Source organism: Acanthochromis polyacanthus, chromosome 7 (genome assembly GCF_021347895.1).
Source record: "Acanthochromis polyacanthus isolate Apoly-LR-REF ecotype Palm Island chromosome 7, KAUST_Apoly_ChrSc, whole genome shotgun sequence".
Lineage (NCBI taxonomy): Eukaryota > Metazoa > Chordata > Actinopteri > Pomacentridae > Acanthochromis > Acanthochromis polyacanthus.
Genome location: NC_067119.1, coordinates 10,142,985 through 10,155,907, shown reverse-complemented (window position 1 = coordinate 10,155,907; position 12,923 = coordinate 10,142,985). Strand labels below are relative to the sequence as shown.

At 40.5% G+C, this 12,923-nt stretch overlaps 1 protein-coding gene across 2 annotated transcripts in view; it reads left to right on the top strand.

Moving 5' to 3' along the window:
* The window catches only part of LOC110960453 (metal transporter CNNM4), a 59,887-nt gene that overhangs the window by 10,590 nt on the left and 36,374 nt on the right, over positions 1-12,923 (top strand). The window lies entirely within an intron of this gene.

Genomic DNA, 12,923 nt, shown 5'->3' with positions numbered 1-12,923 from the left:
GAAATATTAACGCTGATGATGATGTTATTCTGGAAGCTGCACATTTACTACTGACATTCATTCAAGCTGCATGGTTTCTGCTTGTTGACAAAGATCCCTGTGGTGTAAATTTGGTCGCCTCTGTGCAGGATGTGTGCCAATAGTGCATGTTCCTGAATAGTAAACTTGTTTTGTGTGCTTGCTTTATTGCACATCCTTCACTCTGTTCTGCTTATTTTCATGTTGTTCACCAAACACCGTCAACAAAGGAGCTCTTTTTTTGATGCCTGCCTGATTGTATTAAGCACATGAAAATGGTGGCTTTTAGTAGCTGTGTTTAAACCCGTTTACTTGGGAAAATATATAAGATTTAGCATCTTATCTGTGGTAGGAATGATGCAAGATTTCTTGTGCTCTGGCCAAACAAGTTGACCGCAGTAATGCTGAGGTACTGTAGGCCAGCCTTTTTGTTTTGGTAGAATATCTACCTAAAATCTGACTCATAAATGAACTCTCTACTACTGTCATTTCTCTGCAGGTAGTCATGTTTGTATGTGTCTGTCAACAAATATTTGCCTTTCTATTTTTAAGAGACGTCCCCCTCAGGTGTTCTGCTGAGTCACACAGAGTAAACAGACACACCGGCTTTCACTCACTCACCCTCTTGTCAGCTTTCTTTTCTCCCTGTAGTGCACGGATTTCATTTGTATTACACAAAACTAGGGTGATTGATATGGATCTGCGACCAATTCTTTTTTTATTTCCTGACTCTTGCGTATAACAGCGTCTGAAAACACTTTGTTAATGTAAAAGACAGGCTGCTTCCCAGGCAGAAAAACTGTTTTTCTTAAATGGGTTCAGTGTCAGCGAAGAAAATGTGTTCATACAGTATTTGTTGTCATTTTTAGGTTGTAAAGCACATTGTCTTGTGATGCTGAGCACATCGTCTCCTAAATTGAAAAAAAAAATGTACACAAACTGATTTCAAATGAATAGAATCGCTGATATTGATTAATAGTTTCAGCATCTTCTTCCATATTTCCACATTTCTGAGCACTTTAAGGATTTAAATTGAGGTTGAAAGTTCATTCTTCACCTTGGGAGCATCAATCTAACCATAATTTGGTAATATAATATCGCCATAATACATTAAAATAATCATTATCTGCAGCCCAGACACATCAGTGCTGTGGAAAGTGTGGACAGGCTTCAAACAAGGGTGGATCTGGACTGCACAGACTTTTACTCTTCCTAATCAAAGCTCTTACCGTCAGTGGCTGGAAATCAGTAGCAGCCAGATTCTTTCTGTGTCGTTATCAGCCGCCTGCTGCTTTTTTCCTCCTTTCCTGTCCTGTCAGAGTAGCCTGAAGTGCTGACGCTGCAGCTGCTGCCCTCGCCACTCCAAATTGGTGTGTATGTTTTTACATGTGTGCATGTGTACATTACATCAACACTTCCAGACGGCGTGCTGCAATCATATCAGTCAGCGTGGAGAAAGAGCAGCTCAGCAGAAACGTACTGATGCCCCAAACACAAGTACACCCAGCTGTATTGTCTATTTGTTTGAATTGCACATTGTATTACATATTACTGCGTGCAACATAAACGTAGTAGAACCATTCATCTCGTGTTTAGAAGTATTTGGGAAAAGCAGAGATTAGAGTAGACTTTTTTGCCAATAGGGCTGAGCATCATTGGACATATCTGACTTTGATGCTAGTTTGGTGTTTGCTATGTTTTGTCGAATTACCAGAGAGATGCCATGGTAAAGCCTTCTGCCTAATGTTTTGTAGATTTTCTTGATGTCACCAAAGTAACCTCGATGCATCAGGTTAGTGACATCGGCCCTTTGTGGATCAGGCTAGGATTGGGATCTGAGGATTTTATTGGCTGGCCATCACCTAGAGCTCTTTGTCGTGTTCAGTGAGGCATTCCTGAGCAGTTTTTTTTGGCTGCCGATGGGATGCATCGTCCTGTTGTAGGAGGCTGCTGCCATTTCCATAAGAGTAGTGGGGTTTAGTTGGTGGCAGTAGTATATTCAAGATGAGTAAGACTTTCGATGATTTGATCACCAGCAATGCAGACCGATTAGATTTATGTCTGATTTGATCCAGACTTGTGCTGATGTTATACAATGATATCATCCTGAGATCAAGACAGCTGCAATTTTTGAAACCAGACCCCATGGTTGTTCCCCGGTTCAGCCCTGACAGTCTGAATATCTGACACATCAGAAATAAAAGATCTTGTCCTGTATTTCTCTCCACTGTATTTGAGTGTCAGTGTTTTCATTACGGACGGATCTGTTCAGCTGATTTGTGAACAACGGCAAACTGATCGAGTGCTGATTTATGCGTCAGTTCATAGGAAATGGAGGTTGAACCGTGAACAGAGATCACAGACCACCTGTAGAGCATGTTAACAGGCTGCCCTGATGTGTTCAAGCCGATATGCGTCTGAAAGCATTTCAATAAATCACTGTACTTCTGAAATGTCCTGTACTGACTGAAGGGTGGTGGAAGCGGTCCGTCTTGACTGCCATCCACATATGGTGCAGTTAAACTCAAATGATCGTAGTGTTTAAGTTGATGGCTTGAGTCAAAGTGTCATCCTCATGAATAACGGGAAGATTTTCCACAGTTTTTAATGAAATTCTAAGTGTAATTCACTTAAAGAGCCCGTTTTATGCACATTTAAATGTTTCTAACTTCATTTTTGGGTTCTTCTCGAGTATGTTTACATGCTCAAATGTTCAAAAACACATCTTGAACTTTGCTTCAGTGCGTCCTCTCACCATCTGCCTGAAACACTCTGTCTTACTAAGAACTGATTTTTCAAAAGTTTAGTCTGCTCTGATTTGTCAGCTGGACTGATAAAAGTGAAGTAACATCTACTGTAAGACCAAATCCAGGAGTACGGATCAGATGTGGCGATAGTAGAAGTGGCTCTAGAGAGTCATAATGACGGACTGTGAGGAAGCTGCTCATTTATTGTTGGAGAACCAAATTAGACGCAAACCCGGTCGACGTTATGGAAACGTGTTGCGTGGTGACATACACACGTGGACAAAATTGTTGGTACCCCTCAGTTAAAGAAGGAAAAACCCACAATTCTCACTGAAATCACTTGAAACTCACAAAAGTAACAATAAATAAAAATTTATTGAAAATTAAATAATCAAAATCAGCCATCACTTTTGAATTGTTGATTAACATAATTATTTAAAAAAACAAACTAATGAAATAGGGCTGGACAAAAATGATGGTACCCATAACTTAATATTTTGTTGCACAACCTTTTGAGGCAATCACTGCAATTAAACGATTTCTGTATTTGTCAATGAGCGTTCTGCAGCTGTCAACAGGTATTTTGGCCCACTCCTCATGAGCAAACAGCTCCAGTTGTCTCAGGTTTGATGGGTGTCTTCTCCAAATGGCATGTTTCAGCTCCTTCCACATATGTTCAATGGGATTCAGATCTGGGCTCACAGAAGGCCACTTTAGAATAGTCCAACGCTTTTCTCTCAGCCATTCTTGGGTGTTTTTGGCTGTGTGTTTTGGATCGTTGTCCTGTTGGAAGACCCATGACCTGCGACTGAGACCAAGCTTTCTGACACTAGGCAGCACATTTCTCTCCAGAATGCCTCGATAGTCTTCAGATTTCATCGTACCTTGCACACTTTCAAGACACCCTGTGCCAGATGCAGCAAAGCAGCCCCAAAACATTACTGAGCCTCCTCCATGTTTCACCGTAGGGACAGTGTTCTTTTCTTGGTATGCTTGGTTTTTGAGTCTATGAACATAGAGTTGATGTGCCTTACCAAAAAGCTCCAGTTTGGTCTCATCTGTCCAAAGGACATTCTCCCAGAAGCTTTGTGGCTTGTCAACATGCATTTTTGCAAATTCCAGTCTGGCTTTTTTATGAGTTTTTTTCAGCAGTGGTGTCCTCCTTGGTCGTCTCCCATGAAGTCCACTTTGGCTCAAACAACGACGAATGGTGCGATCTGACACTGATGTACCTTGGCCTTGGAGTTCACCTTTAATTTCTTTGGAGGTACGATGAAATCTGAAGACTATCAAGGCATTCTGGAGAGAAATGTGCTGCCGAGTGTCAGAAAGCTTCGTCTCAGTCGCAGGTCATGGGTCTTCCAACAGGACAACGATCCAAAACACACAGCCAAAAACACCCAAGAATGGCTGAGAGAAAAGCGTTGGACTATTCTAAAGTGGCCTTCTATGAGCCCAGATCTGAATCCCATTGAACATATGTGGAAGGAGCTGAAACATGCCATTTGGAGAAGACACCCATCAAACCTGAGACAACTGGAGCTGTTTGCTCATGAGGAGTGGGCCAAAATACCTGTTGACAGCTGCAGAACGCTCATTGACAAATACAGAAATCGTTTAATTGCAGTGATTGCCTCAAAAGGTTGTGCAACAAAATATTAAGTTATGGGTACCATCATTTTTGTCCAGCCCTATTTCATGAGTTTGTTTTTTTTAAATAATTATGTTAATCAACAATTCAAAAGTGATGGCTGATTTTGATTATTTAATTTTCAATAAATTTTTATTTATTGTTACTTTTGTGAGTTTCAAGTGATTTCAGTGAGAATTGTGGGTTTTTCCTTCTTTAACTGAGGGGTACCAACAATTTTGTCCACGTGTGTAAGTAACACAAGAAAAGCCTGGACTTCAAATGAGCTGTTTCAAGCAGGAAAGGAACAGTGTCTTCTGTAAGAGAGACTAACAACCTTTTGTGTAGACTTGTAAGTTGGGTGGTTTAGTCAGTTTACAGACCTTTTACATGCACAGCTAAACTTTAGTATACTAAAGAAAAGGGAAGACCCTAGAAAGCATAATATGTGTCTTTAATGTGGCTGATCTGTGTATAAACTAGACTAGAGCTAGCTAATTAATGCTGCACAACAAACAGAAAGAGATTCAAGACTGTACGGCTCCAGATTTGACCAGTTTCTAGTGCAAGCGCTTTGTGCTCAGTCCGGTTATTATTATGATTCAAATTACAGCCATAATTGGCAATAAAAAGACTGCAATCACATTGACAGTCGTCCAAAGATTCACTCTCTATGGCTGCAGTTATTGTTTTAATTGGTAATTAATTTGTTGATGATTAGCTGATAACCTCTTTGTTCCACAAACTGCACCAACAGTTTCTTCTAACCAGCTGTTCCAAGGCAAAATTATTGTAGTTTAGTCACAGCCACGACAGAAAACCAGAGTGAAAGCTGAAATCAGCTCATTTTGGCCATTTTCTTCCAATAATTTAGCTACAATGGGTTAATAATTGACAAATACTTCTATTTTTGCTACTTAAATGTTCAGTTAGTCAGATAATAGTTTTAACTTTAATAGGCTACTTATTGTTCTTCAGTAGTATAACACTTTGACACAGTACAGTGTTATACTACTGAAGAACAGTGCATTGGCTACTTAAATACGTGCTTCTTGCACCATGTTGCTGTGTTGTGCTGACTCTGCTTTTTTACCTTTCAAGTGTGAAGACATGCGAGCAAACGATTGCTGCTGTAAAAGCTTTGCAGGGTTGTAACTGAACAGATTGCTGTGCACCGTCTTGGTGTCTGATAAGCCTTCAAACTTGGACTCGGTGTTGGTGTGTATTTCATGTTGCCTCACTCGTAATCTTGGGCAGCATGTCCACACCAACGCACCACGCTTGGATTTTCTCTTTTTATGCAGTTCTGTTGAAAGTCTGAACACAGCCCGAGCCGTAACATTTCACCGCCTCTGCTGCAGCCAAAAGTGGTTAAAATGTCGACACGAAAAACACTGAGGTGGATCTGTATTGAATCCATTACACGAAACAACCATTTCAGCCACTGCTTTACTAATCTACTGTGGCTTCAGGTCAGAGAAAAGTGGAGGCAAGGCCAGGTTTAAGTGGAAAAACAGGTTAGGAGAGCTTGACCTGTCCAACAGAAGAAGCTTTTCGACATGTACATGTGCAAACATGTACGTTTGAGCATGCATGCCGACATCTGCAGCCGCGTGGTTTTGTTTCGTCCTCTCACAGCGAGCATGTTTTGGAGTCGATGGTCATTGCTGCTGATTTGTAGTTGTGTTTTGTGCGTGGGCAGCATGTGTGTGGCATTCCTTTCCCATAAAGACTCATCGCTCTCCCCTTCATCCCTTTTGTCGCCGATGTTTCATGTCAACAAACAGGCCGGCTCACAGCCTGATGACAGAAGAGCCAGAGGGCAGAGAAGCAGACTGGAAGGTCACCCGACCTGCTGTGAATATCTGCATGTGAGCACAGAGCAGGGAAAGCCAATTAATGATGATATGAAAGTGAGGAAAGAAAGCCAATCCTCACGTTAAAAACCCGAGCAGGTAGCGGATCGGACTCGATTAACAGAAAACCGCAACTTCATACTGAGAGCTGAACTCTGAAATGTTTGTGTGAAAGGTTTATTGTTCGTTTGGTTGTAGAAGTGCTGCGTACAGAAGAGAGAAGCTGCAGTCTGTCGCTCAGCACAGTTTCGTGTTCATGACAAAGGTCAATGTGTTTTTCGGTTCCTGTTTTAGCGAGTTCTTCTCCTCTGCTCTCACAGTTTGCTGCGTGTTTTGTTTTGGAGAAAATCTGTGTTAGATTTTTTTTTCCCCCCTTGAACACAAAATCCCCTGTTTGGAGGACACACACTGAGACGATTTTTTTCAATCTGTCCCCTTTCTTGTCAGCTACCTTCATCATCTTGAAATGACTGGAGATGTTTCGCTTCAGTTTCTTGTAAAGAGGCTCAGACCTTTATGGGTTTGAAGCTGCAAGTGTTAAATTACTTTTCCCAAGCGGCAAATGAATGCAAAAAGGCTGCTTGTAATAATAATGAGGATGTAACAATTTTGACGTGATTAATCGCAAAAATTTCCGCTCTTTAACCCTCTGAACTCTGATCACATTTTCCCTCAGTCTGGGCTCATTTTTTACTACCTATATAAAGTCTTTTACCTCTTTGTAAATCATGACTAGAAGTAAAGTTTTTTTCTTCACAGTACAACACAGCTCGTAAAAAAGGGGGAAAAAAAACACTGGAACACTGAAAAGATGTGGAATCAACATGTAGAATCATTTTCCAAGTGCCCACAGGTGTTACAATACTAGAAAAAATGGTGTCGCTACGTGTTATAGACACTTTTCTACTCGCAATTAAATTTGTTTCTATACGCGTCTCCTGTGTGTGTAAATGCAGCCTGCTGTTCTAATTAAGTGTAAGTAATACCACTTTGTGAAATATGTGTACACGTAAAAGTCCTGCAGCAAAAGTATTAGCATAAGTTATACTAAAAATAGCAAAAATTAAAGTATGTGAGGCAAAAAGATCCCTTTCAGAAAGCTGATTGCGGTTTCCCCAGGGGATTAATAAAGTGTCCGTGTTTTAGCGTCTGTATATAACTGGATTGATTGTGATCTTTTACAGGAAAACATTTAGTCCATCAGTTAGAATTGTGTAACTAGTATTTAACCAACTAAATGATCTTCCAGGGCTCCCAAATACTGTTGTGTGGCGTCCTCCAGACAAGCAACTGTCCCCAACTGCAACTGTAAATTTCCACAGGGATTTCGTTTCTTACTAGTATTATACCTGCAGCGTTACTCTTTGCTGTCAGCATTAATAAGATGTTCATGTGTGGCTGAATTGTAGTAGAAAAAACCCACCAACAATATGATGTCCACAAATATCAGCCCAAGACATGACAAATTGTTTAATGGCATTGAAAGTCCCACGTTGACAACTAACAAACAGCCCATTTTAACTTTGTGCTTTTATTTTGAATCTCATCTCTAATTTCCAGCTCATTCTAAAGCTTCAAAGTGCACATACTTTCCAGCATACTAAGTGGAGATTAGTTAAAGGATTATTACGCTAAAAGACATTCCTGTAAGAGTGACTTCAGAGGTGACCAGTCTAAACGTTTTACAAAGTCAAGGAGTGCCAGAGGCGTTCACTGTCACTCCGGCTCACAGCTGGTAAAACGATGACTGGCGGTGGGATGGATTGACCAAAAACCCCTCTGCTGTCGTTTCATATTCACTGTCTGATAAGTGACGTGTGTGTGTGTGAGAGAGAGAGAGAGAGAGTGAGCCTGAGGTGAGTGTGCTGCACTGATTTGGTTTTCTTATCTCATATTTTGTGACAAACACGCATCTCGCCTGAAAATCAGCAGTTTTTTTTTTTTTTTTTAAACCACAGCCTCGAAGGACACGGGTCATGCTCTAAAATCATGAAGCAGCTTGAATTTGGATTAACTTCTTTGTAAAGTGCAGGAGTGTGTGTTTTTGTGTGTCTGTTAGTAGTGTGTGTGTGTCAATAGACTCTCAAGTGACTCTCTAGTAGCTGGGGGTGAGTGTGTCCCCTGGGGTCCTGCTTCCTCTGAAATATTGACTCAGCACTGCAGGGAGACACACACACACACACACACACACACACACACACACACACACACACACACACACACACACACAGAGTGCCTTTTCCATTACATGATGTCTCTGTTTTTGTTGCTACAGTGAACTTGTGTGGATTGAATAACCCTCCGCTAATGAACGCACTCAGAGGCTTTCTTACCGTGGGACACCGCTGACTAATGTTGTCCACGCTGTCAAAATCACGCTATAAAGGTCCCACTGAAATATATCATTCCTCCCTCATGTGATGCCATTCCTGATGAAATAAGGACTTGGTGAGCGACACAACGTATGAAAACATGAGTCAGTTATGACGACACAGGCAGTGGGATTTGATAGGAGGCGCAGCATGCTCATAAATGTGTAATTACATCACTTTAGCTCCATCCGTGGCATCATGATCATAAAATATTAGCTGATGATTAATCGTTACTAAAGTAGCTGTGATTGAATGATGAGTTTCTGTTCATCTTAAGCCTCTGTTTGGTTTAAATTAGTGATACCAGCACCTCTACTGCCACCTTTTTGCTGCAAATCCAACAAAGCGCCTCCTTAAAGTTGCTCAGCTCTACTTTTTCATTTGCATTCAAACCAAAATGTTCCCACAGTGTTGTTGTAGTGTTTGGTCTTGCAGCTTCAGTCCATGAAGTTAATCTCAGTAGAAGCTTATTGATATTTAGTTAATTTTTTTTTCAAAAGGTGGAAAATGACTAAAATGGACTAAAATATGACAGTTCTGTTTTCTAATTTTAATGATGATGTAAAATAATCGCAGTCAGCTCAGGTAACTGTGACTGCCTTCATTATATATTGGACGGTACAGAATCACAAGACATGAGAGCTCGTGAAATAAGAAACTCAAAGCCCTTGCTGCCACTTTGGTACAACACGTTGCTCAGAGCAGGTTTGCCATTAACTGTAGAGATGATTCCAACCTTGTGCACATATTGAAGAGTCCTTGAACTAGACTCTGAATCCCAGATTCCTGTTGATATCCAGGCTGCTGCCAGGGTGCTATGGCAATGTAAAGGCATGAAGGTTCCACATAAATGTCACTTTACCCCGTGAGGCTACAACAGTTTGTGCATTTGGTGAAAAACATTCTGTCTTATAAAATGAATGACCTTGGATTGGCGCTCATGCCATGAAAATACTGGATCTGTTTGGACTGTTTGTAAGTTGACATTCAGCGATGAATGTCCAGCCCAGCTGCCTCCTCTGGAGCCTCGAGCGTCCAGACTAAATGTACGTTACATCATCCTCCCACCCCGACCTCTAGTGTCGTCGGCTCCCCCCTGTAAAAGACGGCTGAGTGAGAAATGGACTCCCTGTAGTCTATTCATGTAGTAAAACCGAGCAAGGTCGAAGCTGAGAATGTGTGGAGCGTGTTTGTGTCGTCGTGCCAGCAGCGCCCACTTTGCCAGGACATGCAGGCAGACATCAAGGGCACGCACGTACAGAGAAAAAACACTTAGAGACTTTGTTGTTCGTTTAATTGCTGGTCATATGAGCTCTTTGTAAATCCCATTGATCTGCTGCTTTCATTTTGGAAACAAAGACAGTGACGGACCTCGGTGATCTGTCGTTCCCTACTCCTCTTTGTCTTATCGTTGTGGTTTTGGGTGAGAATATGAGTATAAATAATAGAAATGTGTTTGTGGTGTAACAGAACTGACCGTGAGGACAGCAGCTCTTCCTATATTTAGGAATCCAATCGTCATCCTGCTGTTCAAATCTAATCTCTTAATGGCATGTGTGTGTGCGTATGATTGTGACACTTCAAAACCAGCTGTTTTTCATATGTTTGTCTGGGTGGAGTCGAGGAAATTATCCAGCCGCGGACCAAACCCCTCCGATATCCTCTGATGCTTCTCTCTGTCGGCGTTTTAATAATTCAGAGGCCGACTCCTGTTTGGACACGGAGATGCAGCTGGTCCGGCGTCCGTCTGCACTTTGAAGAGTCTGTCGTTTGAAGAGTTCAGAAGGGCGTGTGTGTGTGTGTGTGTGTATGTGTCTTTGTGCCCACGTGTGTGTTCTCATGTTGTACGGTAACGCTCGTGGCCGAAGTCCAGAGCCAGCTGTAAGCACCTGTACACATTAACAGGCTATTTGTGGTGCAGGTGGAGGGCGTGGGCTGATGGGTTAATGTCAGAGCAGAGGGGTTATCAGGAAGCAATACTTCTTGGTTTGAGTGTTGGTCACAATGGTGGGGTTTTAATGTTGTAATGTACAAAACTGAATCATGTGAGCATGCTCTGTTACATGCGTTTATGAGCAACAGTTGTCTTGTGATGAAGACATAACAGCATTTACGTAAATTTGCCACATTAGCTGTCTTTGTATAACATGTTTTCTTTCCTTTTTTTGGAAGAATTGTGTTAAAAAAAGGTCATGAAAATGGCAAACTTGCGGAAAAAAACTTGTGCAGTAAAATTTTGATGGTTGATTGAGGTGGTTTTTGACTTTCTGAAGGAGGTGATGTGCATTGTGAGAGATAAAAAGTTTTTTAAAGTAAATTCTGAAGTAGCAAACGTGTAACTCGGCGATTAACTGATTACTTAGAACAGGGGTGTCAAATTAATTTTAGTTCAGGGAGCACATTCAGCTCAGCTCAATCTGAGTGGGCTGGACCAGTAAAATCATAAAATAATAGCCTATAAATAACCACAACTCCAAAATGCTCCGTTCTTTTAGTGCAAGAAAAGTGTGTTCTGAAAATGTTCACATTTAAGGAATTATCTTTTGACAAAACATTATGAACAACCTGGAATTTATCAAGAAAAAGAAGTTCAATTTCAGCAATATTATGCCTCAGTTTATCATTTAAACATTACAACTTACAAATCACAAAGAGTGTCTACAAAGGAACAAAACATTCAGTGATCTGGAACCGGACATTATAATATTTTACTTTATGATCAAAATGACAAAAGTCAAGCAAAAAACAACAAAAACAAGGCAAAATATTACAAAAATGAGACACATAATGACAAAAAAGAAACATAAAATTAGACAAAAGTTACAAAGCAACAAAAAGTGGAGCCAAGCAAGACAAAAAGGAAACGCAAAACAACAAAAACACGAGACAAATGACAAAAAAAGACAAAAACATGACAAAATATTCCAAAAATGAGACACAAAATGACAAAAGAACAATGAGCAATGCAGTATTTTAGTTGATAATCAAAACAGAATATCAAGATCTAGAAATTATTGTAAATTTACAGTTTTACAAATTAACCATTTGCTGGTAATGTTTTCTTTGTAATTTTCATCCAGCGGACCAGATTGGACCCTTTGGAGGGCCGGTTTTGGCCTGCAGGCCGCATGTTTGACACCCCTGCTTTAGAACAATTTTACACAGACATTATACGCTTTATTCTCAACTTTATCTACTCATGTTTACATTTTCAGGACATATTTTTCTATTTATGTTTATCGATATATGTTTTACTTATATTTCTAGGACTTTGAATAGGAGCAAGTAAGAAATTTCCTCTCAGGGATCAGTAAAGTATTTCTGATTCTGAAACATGGAAAATATGAGCTGACAGGAAAGTATTACTGCATGTAGCCCAACTGAAAGTAATTCCTGGAGACTTTTCACTTTTTTAAGGCTTTTTTTTTTCCCTTTGGCAATTAGCAAACAACAGGTTTTATTTTTTCTGGATTCTACTACTCTGTTTGGTTTGGTCATATACAGTCATACTGCAGCTCCTGATGACACGACACAGTGTAGTTTGTTTGCTCCAGAGCAGTTAATGGAACCAAAACTAATTTGCATTTTCCTTTCAAAAAGTTTTTGTGGCCTTTCCGAAGGTCAGTTGACAGCTACATGGAAACACAGCCTGTGACAGTAAGTGAATCGGAGAAAAGGTAAACAGTGATAATATTGCATGATGTAATTGCCTAAATGAGCATGAACTTTTAAAGCGTGTAGATTCAGGCATATCATATTCTGTGCTGGTTTCGTTGTGATGAAGATGTAGAGTAAAGCTGAGACAACGCTGCAGCATCATCTGATCAAAGTGCGGCAGCGTTTTTAGGTGACGGCTCATAAAAGCGCTTGAGGATAGCTTTTACATGACATACCAACATGACCAAGTGTTGATATCCTCAGTGGATGTTCAATTTATTACCTCGCACTGCTTTGATCTCTCTGACAACTGTTTATATAGTGACTCAGTGCTGTGCAGCATTTTACCAGCAGCCAAATCAAACCGTCCTTCTTCACCCGCGTCTTTATTTGTTTACAGAGGAAAAGAAACATCAGAGGATCGCATATAGTTGTCAGAATTAATGTGGTAGTGACATAACAGCTTAAGCAACAAACTGAATCAGTGCTGTTGTAAATAAATGCACTTCCTGTTATTGTACCACTATAACCATATTTCACAGCTTCAGTTTGCAGTGTTGATAGTGTCGAAATAGTAGCATTTAAAGGCATTTGTTGAAGTCTTTTGTGACCCAGGTTTTTTTAGGTGTAGGGAAGCAACATA